This window comes from Gossypium hirsutum, chromosome A11 (assembly GCF_007990345.1).
Source record: "Gossypium hirsutum isolate 1008001.06 chromosome A11, Gossypium_hirsutum_v2.1, whole genome shotgun sequence".
NCBI classification, from domain to species: Eukaryota; Viridiplantae; Streptophyta; class Magnoliopsida; order Malvales; family Malvaceae; genus Gossypium; species Gossypium hirsutum.
The window spans coordinates 62,567,030-62,585,012 of NC_053434.1; the positions used below are offsets into that span (position 1 = coordinate 62,567,030).

The following is a 17,983-nucleotide window of genomic DNA, read 5'->3' on the forward strand; positions in this document are numbered from 1 at the left end:
ATATGTCATCTATCAAGTCATTGTCTTGGGCACTGAAGCTGATGACTCCCAGAAGATGGAGACATAGATGTGATTGACTGGACTGACAATATATTGAATTGGATCTAAGAATAGTAGATCTTAAATCTGTTTATGGATTTATTCACTCGTGACATTTAAAGTGTGCAGTACCTTAGTCCTGAGTGGATGATAGACTATGTACGCGTGACTTATATACTTTGATGTAAGTAAAAGCCTAAGTTCAAATAGATAAGGAACCGAAAGCTAATGCGTTAGGTATACAACTGCTGCAATATGTAGCATTATTCACAACAATAGAATTCATAGCCGAGACATGAGTAAATGATATCCTCTCATTGACATTACATGGTTGATGAAAAGTGAACATGGCCACGAGTTGTTTGTCTTTGTGATGAATGACTTGGTTACTATTTGATAGTAATTGGCTTTTCATGAAGGAAGATCTAATGGTTGCCATAAGATAAAATAGGATCGTATGAGAGAACGAAATTCATCCTACAGAGATTAAATATATCCTATGAGGGCAACACACTTATGACAAGGTCATTGGATGAGCACTAATCAAGTTGCTTTGGTATGCCGTTGGGGAGAGCTTAATCAGGATACTATAGTGGAGTGACTTCGTGACTAAATGAATTTATAATTATCAGGCGAAAAGTTGGAACTTATTTATAAATCATTTGAGCCCTAATCGTAAATGTCCCATCAGTCTTTCTGCTAGCTTTTTGAAACCAGAAATGAATTACATGTTGAATCAAATGAACATAAAAGGATAGAAATGGTAGAAATGAAGAACTAATAAACATTTTGAAATAAATTTGGTTTTCTCCAAAATGAAAATGAAAATGACTAGAAATGAATTTATGATTTTCGAATGAAATGAAGTTCAAAAATGGAGATAAATCATTTGGTCATAGTGAACTTATTGAATGTATGTATTGCCTTCGACTCATCCAATCTACCAGATTTGAATCTTGGGTGTTACGTCCTTCTTATAGATGTAACTGAAAATTTCCTCTTTTTTATTTATGTAAACATCTTTTATTGGCGTACAATGTATGGCTATATTTACATTTTGCCTATGTACAATTGACTATTTATGGCTACTATATATTTTCTTGTAAAAATACAATGTATGAATTTTATTTCGACTCAATAAGATTTCACACTTTCCTACGTTATCTCTAAGTCTATTGTGTATACTTTGGGATGCTATTTAATGCACTTTAGAGCAAACTTTGACACGCCACTTATTTTCCTCTATATGCATAGCAGCCCAGCGCATTGCTTCATTAGCATAGCCTTGGCATCGTCTCTCGATGCATTTTCCATTACAGACTTGAAAACATAAACAACTTTAGTAAGTTCATAAGAACTTAGTGATCTAAACCTTAGAATACCTTTTTCAATCGTTTTACATTGCACATGTAACACCCTTTACCCGTATTCACGTCGAAATAGGGTACGAGGCATTACCGAGCTTATACACAATCAATCATACAAAATCAAGACGTAAATTTCCATCCAAATTTAAAACTTTTCATATACATTCATATTGTCCCTAAAACGAGCCTACGAGGCCCAAAGCATACATTGGAAGAAGTTCAGGACTAAATCAAGAACTTTAGAAATTTTTTCATGTTTTAAGAGCCACGCGCTTGTGTGGGAAGGCCGTGTGGTCACACACGCCCGTGTCCCTAACCTGTGTGATTCTCTATTTGTCACGTAAGAACAAATTGAAGACACACGGCCGAGTTACACGCCCATGTGCTAGGCTGTGTGGTCGATTTAATTTTTATAATTTTTCATAAAATAGGTACAGACTTCACACGCCCAGGGCACACGCTCGTGCCTGAGGTCGTGTCATCCACACAGTTGAGACACACGCCCGTGTCTCTACCCATGTGCTTAATTCTGAGCATTTTGTTTTGCAACAATTAAGGTGCAGGGGACACACGGCTAGAACACACGCTTATGGGACAAGCTGTGTGTGTGTGTCTACCCGTGTGGACAAAAACAAGGCTATTTACCAAGCCATGTTGTCACCCTTTTATGCACACATCTACACAACAAAACATAACACCAATCCAAGCAATTACATTCAACCAATTCAGCCACAATTAAGACATCCACACATCATTCACATACTACCGTATACCACATACAACTTCATCTACTTATCAACTTCAATCATGCAAACTTCCACATCCATGAAAACATCATCATAGGGATTATACTTAAACCAATATTAGCTAATTCCATAAGGCCATTTACAAAATGAATTATCAACCAATATAGGCCAACACATTAGGCCAATTCAATTATGACACATAACAAAATAACCAAGTCCATATACATGCCATAACTCAAAATATCAAATTCATTGGTACCCAAAATAATCAGTTGATAGTGTGAGTGGATCTCACAGTCTCCGATCCCCGAGCAAGCTTGGTGACACTATAAGACAAGGGAAAGAAAATGGGAGTAAGCTATATAGCTTAGTAAGTTCCCATGCAAATAATAGGCATCATAAACACACATTTAACACACAATCAACATGATGATAATTGGCATAAATATTACTAAGATCTTATAATCATAACTTACTCAATCATAACCTTACCGAGGGTTCATTGTAATACCCCTATCCCGTAACCGTTGTCGGAATAGGAAAGGGGTATTACCAGACTTGTAACTCATGTCAGAACAGTAATTTTTTTTAATTTTTTTCTTGAAATAAAGATCATTCATTTAGATAAATGCTAAATACAGCCAGGGATAAAATTAAACTTCTATAAGTACACATTCAAAAGATGCCATTTTCGCATGGCTTATATACATTAACCAGAATATTATTCCGCTACTAGCTTATTCTATACATGCCATAAAATAATCCAAAACATAGCAGTACCAAACAGTGGATAGTGATAGTGTGACGAGTTGTTGACGATCCCCGAGCAAAGGCCAAATTTGATAATCTATAAAACAGAGAAACGTAACAACAGAGTAAGCTTTCAAGGCTTAGTAAGTCTTAAGTAAAACAATTAACTTTGCTGGATTAAATACATTTATAACTTACACAAAATCCAAGTGAAGTCTCGATGGGCTTAATAAGCCTACACAAGTACATAATACATACCTGGCCAACATAATGTGCTGATCATCCGTAATTGTTGATTTATTACTAAGTCGCTTAAGATTAGGCCTTACACAAATCACGTTTTGAAATGTCAAGATATATCACCATTCGGTCAAATAGATTAAACCCTATGTATGCACATGTAATTCATCTATTTCATCCAAATTTAAGAGTATATACCCCTTCGCATTTAAAAACATCAATGCTACTTTTAGTTTAATCAGTCGAACTAAAACCTAACACTATAATCACATTCGGTTTCCATATTTGGAAGCACATATTCATGTTTTCATCTCACATAAACAATTTGATAGAGTCAATACTCGTTGAATATAACTTATAACCATCTCATAAGTGATTCCCCAAGTACATTTGTAATACAAACGAAATCGAGTTCACATAGCAAGTAAGTATCACTTACCATATACTTAACCTTTGTACACTTACCGTTTCCATAGTTACCAATTGCCAATTCAATCTTTCAATACCTCTAACCACTTAATCATATGCACTCATTTCGTGCACATACATAATTGTATATATGTATTTAGGAGCTTAGTTCTTTAGTTCATATTCACATTAATATTTCAAATAATCAAATCATGACAAGTATTAAAGTTTCGTATACGTATATAAAGGACCAAACATATTCCTTATCACATATACATAAATGACCAAATGCAATCCATACCTTGTATTTGCACATCCTGCTGAATACAACTCAAATTAGTAAATTTTTATGAAACTAATTAAATCCTTATCTTAAAGATATACAAATGGTCTTCGGTTTGAAATAATTCAAGGCACTTAGCCATAGCCTGCTAGGTTTTAAAAAAAATCCAAATCCAGTTACCAGTACCAAGCCTGCTGGACTTTAAGCCCGGATCTATCATCATAGTCAATTCAAAAAGTTGTATACACATCAATTCACATACCTTCGATTTTTCCAACACGGGAACACATTAATAAGGTATCACTTCATTCAAACTTATTCGTATCTCAATATAGCTAGTCTCATTTCACAAGAGCCATTAGGCCACATCACGCAGTCAACGAGTCTTAACCTGGATACTTTCCAAATTCCATGTATATTTAATCACATGTTACCACATTTCACACAAACTATCACCATTGTAATTCATTAACCTCATTCGAATATAAGCGTATAGCATGTACCTTAACTTCATGTCATAATAGCATTCGACTTTAACACATATTTATATATACATATATATATCCCTTTCAATAAACTTCCAACTAAATAAGAAAATACACACATGACTTACATTCTTCTCATGACAACCATTCGGCTAAACAACATATAAGTCACCACACCTTCAATTTATAACACTATCAACACATATTACATATACATTGCTTACGTTTATAAAATAGCCATTCGGATAACTTGCACACATTTATATTTTAGCCATTTTGGCCTCACCACCTATATATTTATCTTGTACATCAATTCAGCAATAGGTTATAAGCAACTCAATTAGTTTCATCAATGTTTACAACAAAATCACAGATTCACTACAAGCTATTTTCTTGAGCAACAATCATTAAATTATTTGTAACTGGAGCTACGAAACTCCAAATGAAGTGCCGTAAATTTTCCCCGAAAATAGACTCATATATCTTCTATCCATAAAATTTTCAGGATTTTTGATTTGGCCAATAAAAACCAGAATTTTCTTAAAGTTTCCCCTATTTCACTGTTGACTATACTGACCACTCTTCACTACGAATCAAATTTCTCATTGTACAGATTTCAAAATATATTCTTGTTTATTTCATTTGAAACTATACTCATTAAGGAGTCTAAGGATATAAATTTTATCTTATAACAATTTTTGTACTATTTATAATGATTTTCTAAAAACAGAACAGGGGATTTCAGATTCATTCTGACACTATCACACACAATTTTAAATATCACTCTATAGGAAATTCCTTTGCTTGCACTGTTTATTTTATAAGAAACTAGACTCATTGATCTTTGATTACATATTTTATTCAGTCTCTAATTCCACTCCAACAATTTATGGTGATTTTCAAAAATCACGCTACTGCTGCTGTCCTAAGCAGATTATTACAATTTGCTCTTAAATTTCCAAGTCCAAACACTTAAAAACTTACCATTTGAGTTTAGAACATATCATCATATATAAGTACTTCTTATTATCACATACAAATCATAATTTAAATATCACTTTTCTAATAACCAATCGGCTAAGGCTCATAGAAGTAACTTATTCCTTATCATTTTACTATAGGTAATTACACCAATTCATAGTCTCATCTTTACCCGTATTCCATATCATTCTTCATTATAACTAAACTTATATGCTAGAAACTTATTTATTTCAATATGTAATTCGAGTAGAACCATTAGGTCACATTTTATTTATTATGTTCATATAAATATATATCATCGTTTATCAAATCTTAAGCTAAGTTCCATTACTCAAAGACTTACCTCGGATATTTTGAACAGTTGTGGATAGGCTACTCGACTGCTTTTTCCTTTTCCTTATCTGATTTAGACCCTCTTTGCTCTTGAGCTTAATTAAAACAAATAGATTTATTTAATGACTTATTCAACTTTACTAAATACAAATATCAGTTTTTTTTAAACAATATTCAAACATTATATCCAATGAACCACAACTATCGAGTATTTAACTTATAATCGGACATATGATATTACCCGTATGTCATAAGCTGATTACCGAACCTATTACTTCAATTCATGTACATATCGAATGGAGTAATCCTTACTTGAACTATTAGTCAACCTTATCAATTGGACAAATATACTATATATATCTATATATGTGCGTAGATACCATGTTACCAAAAATTATTTTCTAGCTTAGTTGCCGAACCAATATACAAAACCCATATGCTAAACAACTCATCAATGTTACCTATATATATATCAAATTCATTTCTCATCCATTCGACTAGCTAAGTTAATATCACGACACACTATCATATAATCCTTACGGCCACAAAGCATGCTCATTATTTATTATTTCCAAACCAATTTATAAGCTAATTTATACAATCAAAACAAGTCTATAATAAACCACAACCTAATCATATCCACCAATCACATTTACTTTACTTAAACCGAATAAGCAAGCACATTTAGTCCTTGGCCGAATATCACTAAACACAAGTCAACAATAGTCTTAATATTTATCACCCTATATATATATTATTTGCAAAAGAAAAGAAAAATGGATTAATCATACATATATACTACAAAAGCCAAATACAAAAATTTAACCTATGCATAACATTACTTACATTTCAAATACTCAAATTATTCAAAATCAAACTCTTAAAAGTTATGCACAAAGCCGAATCCCTAATATGTACAAACCTCAAATTCATTCATTTCAAACATCCACACGGTATTTGTTCAAGTCATTAAGTAAATTTATGTTCGGCTATAGTACTCATGAGTATTAAAAATTTATAACTTAACTAACTCCAACCTTTCTCTTCAACAATTCTTCATAAAACATAAAGACTATAATCCAATCTCCTCCTTTAATAACCAAAACCGAATGCTCAAATCATCACCAAATTTCAAAATTTTGACATGGGCTATGTATGAAACTATCTAATTAACTTAAATCAAGCTTAAAATTTCAAAAACTAACATAATTTACTAACCTTCCCCAAGCTTAAAGTGACCGAAAATCTTGCCCCTTTTTCTTTCTTCAATTCGGCCAAGAAGAACCAAAAAATGAAGCTTTGTTTTCATCACCTCTTTTTCTATTATTTTTTTATCAACATTAATACTATAAAATATAAAGCCACTTCACTCATAAACAATACATATATTCTAAATAAAACCACATCATGGCCGGCCATTACCCACAAAAATAGATATTTGACATGCAAGTCCATCTTTTTGTATTTATGCATTAATAGGCCACTTTAAAATTAACCTAACATATTTCACAATTGTCTCACCTAAGTCCTATTTAATAAATTTCACATACAAATGACAAAATTAACGTATGAAACTTTCACACTTGCATGTACACATACTATAAGCATAGAATATAACAGTTAATTATTTTTTTATGACTTGGTTTTGTGGTCTCGAAACCACTTTCCGACTAGGGTCAAATTAGGGCTGTCACATTCATCACATAACGAGCTCATTTCGTATGAGTTTTACATACATACTTGAGTTATCTCGAATTGGATTTATACACAATTCATCTTTGACATACTCGTTAAATTACCCGTTGAACCTGTAGACCCAATTTTTAGCCCGGGCCTATATATATACAAAAATAAAATAAAAAACATGCCTAATTTACAGACCCAAAATACAAGGGCCTGATAGGCCCAAAGTTTTAGGGTTTCAGCTAAAGAAACCCTAGCAGCTAACACCCTCAGTCGCCGCAACCATGGAGGTCCCCTAGCACCACACGTCGCGAGTCCCTCCGCATCGTGCGCTCCTCTACTAGACCACATCAGAGACGTGCTCGACTGAACCTACAAACAAGCAAGAAATAGTTGTAAAAAAGGCTATAAAAGCCTTCGAAAACATTGTAAAAGGGACCTTTTTTTTGCCCATTATATAAGTACAATAGCAGAAATTATACAGGAAAAAAATAAATAGTAAATCAAAAATCGGATCTAAGGTTTGAAAGGTGATTTTTCATTCTTCTTCTTGGAACTTTCCTTTGATTCGTATTTCCTTTTTTCTTTTTTGTATTTTTTTTATAAACTGATTTTAAGTAAAAAAAGAAAGAAAGGGAGGCTTACCTGGTCTTGCTCCGTGAACCGGCGGTAGGGTAGAGGTGCGAGGCACCGATGATCCTCTTGGGTGGCGCAAGGCTAGGTTGAAATTCTAGCAAAAAGGGAAAGGGAGCAGGGGAGAGGAAGCATTCTGTTTCTTTTTTTGAAAAAAACAACAGAAAAATGAATTTTTCAAAAAAAAATAAAAGGGGCTAGGGTCTTTTTTCTAGAAAATGGCAGAATGCCATTCAATGGTTTTTAAATGGCAGGGGCCCACACGTTTGACTCAAAATGGGGGATTTTAGCATTGAGCCCCCTTTTTTTTGCACCTGCATTCAATTAGACCATATTCAATTTTTTAATTCTTTTAAATTGCCTCTGGATCTTGCGCATCGTTTCGATTTAGCCCGCACCTGGGTACTGCGTTTTAGGGATTCGGCACATTTGCGTTTTTGGTCCCGTGCATTTGCGTGCATTTATGTTTTGGTCCTTAATGCATTTTACTATATTCATTAATTATCCCTTTGAGTCTGCTTTTCTTTCAATTAAGTTTTATTTCGCTAATCCTAAGGTTTTAAAATTTTTTTTAAATCTTTTTATAAATACTTTGAATTATTTTAATGGTTGGGCTGTATGTTAATTCATTTTTTTTATTTTTTTTCTAACTATTTAATTATCTATTGCTTTTAAAATTCCTTTTACATAATATTATTTCAAAATTTTTGTATAATATTACATTTAAATAATTCTTATTTGTTATTATACCTATATAATTTATGATAAAATTAGCTCTATTCCATATACATTATTTCTTTTCTTTTCATATATATATATTTTTTTGTAAATACCTTCTTTTATATTTGTTATATATATACATATTATTTTTCCTTTTTAAGTTTATTATATATATGAATATTTTCTTTTTCCCTTTTAAATCTATTTATGCATAATTTCTTTTAAAAGATTTTTTTTCTTATATTTTGATTATTTTGAATACTTTCATATAATAGGGTCTTTGTATATATTATTTACATTTTTTTATTTGCATACATATATCGTTAGACAAATGAATTGGCTTTATTTGAAATCATGCTATATGTTATTTATTTCGAATTGCTTCTTGCATATTATATAATTTAATAATCGTTTATATATTATCAGTTTCATGTACATATGAATTATTTCGAGTTCTAGCATGTGTTGTTCCTTTGTATATTTATTTAGAAGTTGTTAAATCGTTTTGGGCTATATTGATTTCTAGTTTTTTATGTGGTTTTGTGTATTATGTGTCATTTTTGGTTTTCATATTGTATTCGCACTTTATTGTTTCATGCATGTAATTATGTTTTATCTCTTGTCATTGCATCATGATTATAGTTCTTATATTCACTAAATATCGGTTGTCCTTTATCTCCAAACCAATCAAACAAGTATATCCTGACTCGGTTTCGTAATTGTAAACTTGAACCCTCTCAACATAAGGAAATAGTTCGTGTTTGGGAGTTCGAGGGGTCGTGCCCAATCGTGCTGAGTTTTGATTTTTCGTTCAACTAAAATACGAAATATCCTTTGGAATTTTCGTCCATGCTTTTTAAAATTAAAATGAGGCAATATTTCGTATTTGGGGAGTTTGGGAGATCGTGCCCAATCGTGCTGGGTTTTGATTTTCCATTCGACTAAAGTACAAAATATCCTTTTGAAATTTCATCCGTGTTTTCTCAAATTAAAATGAGGCAATGTTTCATATTTGGAAATTCGATAAATCGTGCCTAATCGTGCTGGGTTTCGATTTACCGTTTGGGTCGAATAGCCAAATATCCTTTTTTCATGTTTTAAGTGCATATGTTTTCGAAATCCTAAGATGATTTTGTGTCGAGGGTTCGAGATATTGTATCCAATCGTGCTGGACATAATATTTTATTCCTTCTAAGCGAGAGAATCTCAATATCCAATTCAAGTTATCCAAACATTTTTAAAGATTGTATTTTAAAATCTTTTCAAATTTTCAACATTAGGACATTAATCGATCAATACGATACCAATTTTAGGTGTTGCAAGGGTGCTAATCCTTCCTCGCGCGTAACCGAGTCTTGAATCCGTCTTCTAGTTTTTCGTAGACCAAAAACGTTGTTTTAATAAACCAAAATGTTTTATTAAAATGATAGACCACAGGGTGACCTGATCACACCTAAACAAAAAAGATTAGTGGTGACTCCATACCTCGTTTTAAAATTCGATCCCTTTTTTCAAAATTAAAAATGGTTTCGACAGCTTGGTGACTCCGCTAGGGAACAATAAGAGAGTCAAGCCGTAAAACTGATCGTTTTCTGTCCTCTTGTCTGAAATTTGAAATTTGGTTTTTAACATATGATCCTTTCATTTGCATCTCGTGGGTTTTATGGTTTTCATTATGTTATTTATATTTTTGAGTTTTGAGTTTTTATGTCCTCTTGCATTACATATTGCATGACTGTCGTGGTCACACCCTTTAAGTGGGAGTGAGAAACTATGCATTCGTGAGGTTTTCACCTTCGCATGGGCTAGTGGACTGCTTACAGGATACATCCGTACCTATGTCTTCGTGAGGTTTTCACCTCTACATGGCCATAGGGAAATGTATTCCCCTGAACCGAACTCGATCCGTATGAGCCTATAATAGGTGAGGGTTGAGGAATCTGCTGGTTCGGGTGCCCTTTTCTTTAGAATTGAGCCACATATAGTGAACCCTAGGAGTCCACCCTAGATAGAGCTATGTTGAACTTTAGCAATTTCCTAGATAAGTGTTTTACTATTTTCTATTTGCTTTGGATTTTATTATTCGGTACTAACTCATTGTATTTTGATGTGGCCATAATTGCATATCATTCCATATTTAGGGAGGTGCCGATTCTTATTTAGTTACTAAGTTAGAGAGCTTGCTATGGAGAACGAATTCCTTGATTAAGTAAAAGATAATGCGGCTATCCGTATGTTGTCAGAGAAGATGCAACTTGAGAAAGGGGATAGCCTAGCTGAGGGGTATACGTCGGAGTTGTGGGACTTCACCCGTATTACCGTAACACAAAATGAGTTCCAGGAATTGAGGGATATATGGGCCAGTTAGGGCGATGAGACTAAGCAACTGTTCTATCAAAATTTTGGCGATCTACCCTACCTACTTGACGTTAAGGTAGACAAGAACTTGTTCCGGGCTATAACTCGATTTTGGAATCCTGCGTATAGTTGTTTCACTTTTGGGAAGGTGGGCTTGGTGCCTACTGTGGAGGAGTATACAACTTTGCTTCGTTGTCCAAAGGTTCAAATCGATAGAGTTTATTTTAGGGCTGCTAATGCCCAATCTTTTGTAAAAAAATTGATGAGTATCACCGAAATGAGTGAACAGTGGGTTACTGCCTGAATACAACAAAAAAGTGATGGTAAATGTATTTCTTAGGTGTGTTTGAGGGATCTGATCGTATCACATCCAGACATAAAGAAGAGGGTTGACATCTTCGCCTTGAGTATCTATGGTTTGGTAATTTTCCCCAAGGCTCTAAGACATATAGATGAAGAAGTGGCCGGTTTATTTGATCGGCTTGGCAAAGGAGCCACACCGGTGCCGATAATTCTAGCTGAGACGTTTAGGTCTTTGTGTAACACCCCGAACCCGAGGCCGTCGCCGGAGTCGAACACGAGGTGTTAACAGACTTCAAACCACTAAAAAAAATTTCCGGACAAGCTGCCAATCTGCGTACTAGTCGCTTTAAAAATCATATCTTGAGTTCTGAAACTCGAAATCCAGTTCCGTAAATTTTCCCTGAAACTAGACTCATATTTCCATCTACATATTTTTTTCTAGAATTTTTGGTCGGGCCAATTAGTACAGTTTATTAGTCAAAGTCTCCCATGTTACAGGGATCGACTACACTGACCTTTGCGCATTACGACTTGGATATCTCCCTGCAAAGAGCTTCAATACTGATGCCGTTTGTTTCTATAGAAACTAGACTCAGAGAGGAATCTATACATATATGGCATGACTCCTAATTATCTCTGGTTAATTCATAATGAATTTCCAAAGTCGGAACAGGGAATCCAGAAACCGATCTGGCCCTATCTCACTAGAACCTGAATATCTCTTAACATACTGTCCATATGATCGTTTCGTTACTTTTCTATGAAAATAGATTCATCAAGGTTCATTTACATAATTTATTCACTATTTAATTCCAATCCTACTATTTTTAGTGATTTTTCCAAATCTACATCACTGCTGCTGCCAGCATCTGCCTTTAAGGTAGACTTTACCTATTTCATAGTTTCCATGATTCAACTAGCCCTTTTAGCATAAATAGCACAAATTATGATAGCGATTAACCATTCCATACCAAATGATTGTAACATTATGCTCAAACATATATAAGCCATTTTCGCATGGCTATACACATTAACCAAAATATTCTTCCGCCACTAGTCTATTTTATACATGCCATAAGACAATCCGAAACATAGCAGTACCAAACAGTGGATAGTGATAGTGTGACTAGTTGCTGACGATCCCCGAGCCTGTAGCTTCGCAATGAGATCTATAAAACAGAGGAAACAGAGTAAACGGAGTAAGCATTACAATGCTTAGTAAGTTTTAAGCAGTGTCAACAGATAACAATCAAATTATAACATAGTTGTTCGTATTTTTATTTCACTCTTCCTTCGGGCATACCATCCCTTTACCGAATCTGCACATCTCATCATATACAATAGGCAGATAAACTTTCACATAAAAGTGAGCTCATGTGACATAGATACATTGTATGATTTCACATCACCTCTCACACTGATCCGATGTCACATAATCATAGGAATAGTCTCATAGATTGCTCTCGTATGCATCACATAACTACCTTATGATTTAGTGCAAATCAAGCTCGCACATAAACTTGGAGTACATACCTGTTTAACCTTTGGCATTGAATATATTTATAAGCAATTCTTATTACGAAGTCTTACCCGGACATAATCTTCACACGAAGTTATCGGGTCTTACCCGGACAAAATCCCCACACGTAGTCATCGGGTCTTTAGAGCTCGGATATAGTACGAGCACGAAGCTTAAGGCCATTAATCAGTGATGATATTCTCGCATAAAGCCTGCGGGGTTTTAACCCGGATATAGTACTGACACAAATGCCCTTCGGGACTTATCACATTTATACACTTTCACATCCATCACGTTGGCCACTCGGCCCTGTCACATATATATACACTTCCACATTCATCACATCGGCCATTAGGCCTTATCACATATATACACTTTCACATTCATCACATCGGCCATTAGGCCTTATCACATATATATACACTTTCACATTCATCACATCGGCCATTAGGCCCTATCACATATATATACACTTTCACATTCATCACATCGGCCATTAGGCCCTATCACATATATATACACTTTCACATTCATCACATCGGCCATTAGGCCTTATCTCATATATACACTTTCACATTCATCACATCGGCCATTAGGCCTTATCACATATATATACACTTCCACATTCATCACATCGGCCATTAGGCCTTATCTCATATATACACTTTCACATTCATCACATCGGCCATTAGGCCCTATCACGTATATACACTTTCACATTCATCACATCGGCCATTAGGCCTTACTATCATTTCATATTCGAGTACTCATAAACTTACAATATCACGATTTAGAATTCAAGTATGGGTTTAATCAATAGCTTATGAGCAACTAAAACAAGTTTATCAATGTTCACAACATATTCTCAAATTCAGCACAAGCTGTTTTTCCTGAGCAATAGTCACTAAATTATTTATAACTGGAGCTACAAAACTCCAAATCACTTTCCGTTAATTTTTCCTGAATATAGACTCGTATATCTTCCATCCATAAAATTTCCAGAATTTTATGTTTGGCCAATCAATACCAGATTTTTCTTAAAGTTTCCCCTGTTTCACTGTTTGACTAATCTGACCACTCTTCGCTACGAATCAAATTTCTCATTTTACTGAATTCAAAATGTGTTGTATTTGATTTCATTTGAAACTAGACTCATTAAGCTTTAATTTCATGTCTCATTCAGCCTCTAATTCAAATCCATAAATTTATGGTGATTTTCTAAAGTCACGTTACTGCTGCTGTCCTGAGCAGGTTTATCACAATTTTACTCTTCTGACATATCCTTTTAGCGCTTCATAATATCATATCCATTTGGCAACATATCATATCAATAACTTACCCATACTTCATAATAGCCATTAGGCTATATGCATAAAAATTTACAATAGAGTTATGATTCTTTTAATATGTGCTTGACATATCATACTCAATCACATTATAGGCTTTAATACTTAAAACTTACCTCGGATATTTTGAATAGTTGCGGATAGACTACTCGATTGCTTTTTCTTTTCTTTCCCTTTATCTGACTTTGACCCTCTTAGCCCTTGAGCTTGATTCAAACAAATAGATCTTATTCAATAACTTATCAAATTAGCTATTCGATTAAATACATGTATATTATACAATTAAGTGCGAATGATTTTATTAACTAGTTATTCAAGCATTATACACATGCTCTACTCATGCCCCATCGAACATAATACTAGCTTAATACCTTGCATATTAGGGTTTCATAGACATCATTTGGTTTCACATAATACACATATTGTCCCAAATCGACACAAGAGTCAAACGCATCACTCAAAATGCCGAACTCCAATTAAGTCTACCATTATAGCATTATCGTATTTATGTACTTGGTAAGTTGGGTTTGAACATGTTTGGCACTAGGTGTCCAACCAAATATTCCTTGAACACTAAACTCAATTTATAATCTTTCCTAAGTAAAACATTTAACACCGACTAGACATGTTTACAAGCCTAGGCTGAATATTATTTTAGATCATTCGAGAAATCATTTCTCAACTCAACTAAATTTTAACTTACTCTAATACCGAATGCTACTCAAGCTTTAAGCTCATGTCCTTTCATTATTAAGCAAATGTTATAACATAACTAACATCCCTTTTTTCAATTTGAACATCAACACATAAAGAAATTAAACACAAAGATTCATAGCCGAAACCTATACATAACATCATTCAAGGTTTAATCCCCTAAATTCATGCACAAAGCCGAACCTATTGAGAGATGTATATAAAACAATACCTAGTTAGTACATTCAAGCACCTACGGCATTCCCTTCAATTTAATACTAAGACAAACCAAAAGATTTATTCATGTAAATTCAAAAATTTCAAGTTCATCTCTTTCACATATAAATACCAAAAAATTAAGTATTTACTAGCTTAAACTCTATTAAACCTTAAAACATCAATCTATCCCCTACCAATTTCCCCCATGGCCAAATGCTCAAGACACCATGAAACTAAAAATTTTGTCATGGGCTATGTAATGAACTTAATACCTAACTCAAAATATGCTAAAAAAAAAATCCATAAGCTAACATGAATTTCTCACCTTATTCATGACTTAGAATTGCCGAATGGGTGCTCCCTCTCTCCCTCTTAGAATCAGCCAAGAAGAAACAAGAATAAAGACTTGTTTCTTTCACCCCTTTCCTTCTTTTTCTTTACTTTATTTCTAACCTTTTATTTTATTCCATCCTCCATACTAATATGGCACCTAGTTAATTAAAGTTAATATAAAATTCACACTTGATTATACAATTTGTAGCATGGCCGGCCACTACCTATAGTTTGGCTAATTTGACATGCAAGGACAAGAACTTTCCCACATATACTAATAGGCCACTTTAGCACTTGCCTAGCATATTTCTAAATTGTCTCACATAAGTCCCTACTAATAATTTTCACATACACTGACCAAATTGAAGTATGAAACTATCACACAAGCATTTACTCACATCATAAACACAGAATATAACATTTAACTATTTATAAGACTCGGTTTCGTGGTCCCGAAACCACTTTCCGACTAGGGTCACTTTAGGGATGTCACAACTCTCCCCCCCTTTAGGGATTTTCGTCCCCGAAAATTTCTACCGATGCATAGTTTAGGATAACGTCCTCTTATTGAATTATATCCATAACACATTAGCTCATCGATAGCAATTGTAATTCATTACTGATTTCGCATCGATCTATAGAATCATTTTCTTATCTTAAAACAAATACATAAACATTTCTACAAGTATGCACATATATCTCATTTTCTTGATTTCATAAGCAATAATCACTTAATTTAATTCACAAATGCATTTCAAACACATATTAGGCACATATTAACATGTATAATTCACATCGTCAACCCACATATTCATTCATGAATGAGCTGTAACCTAGCCGAAAGTACACATATACTCAAACATCCCAATAAATATCCTTTATAACTTTATCACATCTCAATATTCAACTAAACTCATTTCCAAAAGAAAAGTCAACTTCCACGTACCTGAACATTTAGTTCATTTAACACATTCAATCATAGTTAACGTTACCCGTATACAGTCGAATAGGCATAAAGCCTAATATAATACACTGTCATGAGATTTATTCTAGAGCATAACTCGTATATCCAAAATTATCAACATTCATCAAAAATTCTTTCAAACTTTCGAATGTCGAAACTTAACCAAAATAATTTCTTGAACAAGATTAACAAAATAGTGTCCATTCAGCAATAGCACATATAGCTTTTACAATGCCATATCCTAGATATGGTCTTACATATTCTCACATATCGAGCCGATGCCATGTCCCAGACATGGTCTTACACACTATCTCAAATCAATGCCTTCGTCCCAAACGAGGTCTTACATGAATTCCACTTCACACACTTAGTGCCCACTGACCGATCTCGCACTTATAGTGCTCGGTTAAAGAAATTCGCACACACACAGTGCCTCTAATTATTCACATACATAGCGCTCTTATTCATTCGTTAATACACATTGATATGACTTAACCAAGTCTATAAACATCATGTATGTACACTTTTAAACATATCATCTCGTTTAAATTTGAATTTGTATAGTAGTGAGCACTTAAACTTTGCTCAAATTACCGGCACGAAGCCTACTAGGCACGAAGGCCCGAATACACGTCACCAGCATGATTGCTCTTCGGGATTTAGCACGGATATATCACTAGCACGAATGCTCTTCGGAACTTAGCCCGGATACATCGCTAGCATGAATGCTCTTCGGGACTTAGCCCGGATACATCACTAGCATGAATGCTCTTTGGGACTTAGCCCGGATACATCACTAGCATGAATGCTCTTCGGGACTTAGCCCGGATTTAGTAATTCGCACCAATGCCTTCGGATCTTAGTCCGGATATGGTCACTTAGCACAAAGCCTTCGGGACTTAGCCCGGACATCATTCGAATAACCATGCACATTTAACAATAAATCATGACACATTCGTATTTCATTTTCATTAGCAAAACTCAAACACAAGACACTTATCATTTTGCAATTTCGGCTCAATAGCCACACACAAAGAGCATGATTTTGATTTGCTTAAAACATGATCTAATCAAATCATAATTTAAGCTCTATTACTCAAGAACTTACCCCTTTCTGCTGTCCGAAATCGACTTGGTAAGGTCGCACCCTTAATATAAATAATTGATAGAAAATATATATATAGTGGGTTCGCACACATAGTGCTTAATAATCAACCACGCACACTTAGTGCCATGTACTTTAAACTCGCACACTTAGTGCCATGCATTTCAAGCCCGCACACTTAGTGCCAATCTCACAACCGTGAACACTTATTGCCCGCACACTTAGTGCTGAAAACCAACCACTTTATATGCTTCACTGCCTTTTTACATTCGACAATTTCGTCTCTACATACATATACACATATAGCAATACACATTAGTATATCATTTACATTACTTGAATACAAACACAACATGCTTATCGACCATTTAACTTCCAGTTCCATAGCCACATACAAAAATCACATTTATAGTCATAACACTCCTTCAAAATTGCATCACTTATACCCTTATAATCCAATCCAAATCGAAATTCA

At 34.2% G+C, this 17,983-nt stretch overlaps 1 long non-coding RNA gene across 1 annotated transcript; it reads right to left on the bottom strand.

Moving 5' to 3' along the window:
* Positions 1–7,303: 7,303 nt before the first annotated feature.
* LOC121209911 (uncharacterized) lies at positions 7,304–8,108 on the bottom strand. Its single transcript, XR_005905094.1, has 2 exons — positions 7,961–8,108; positions 7,304–7,687 (listed from the first exon to the last, which is right to left on the bottom strand). It is a non-coding gene; the product is annotated as an uncharacterized lncRNA (long non-coding RNA).
* Between the last annotated feature and the right edge of the window lie 9,875 nt (positions 8,109–17,983).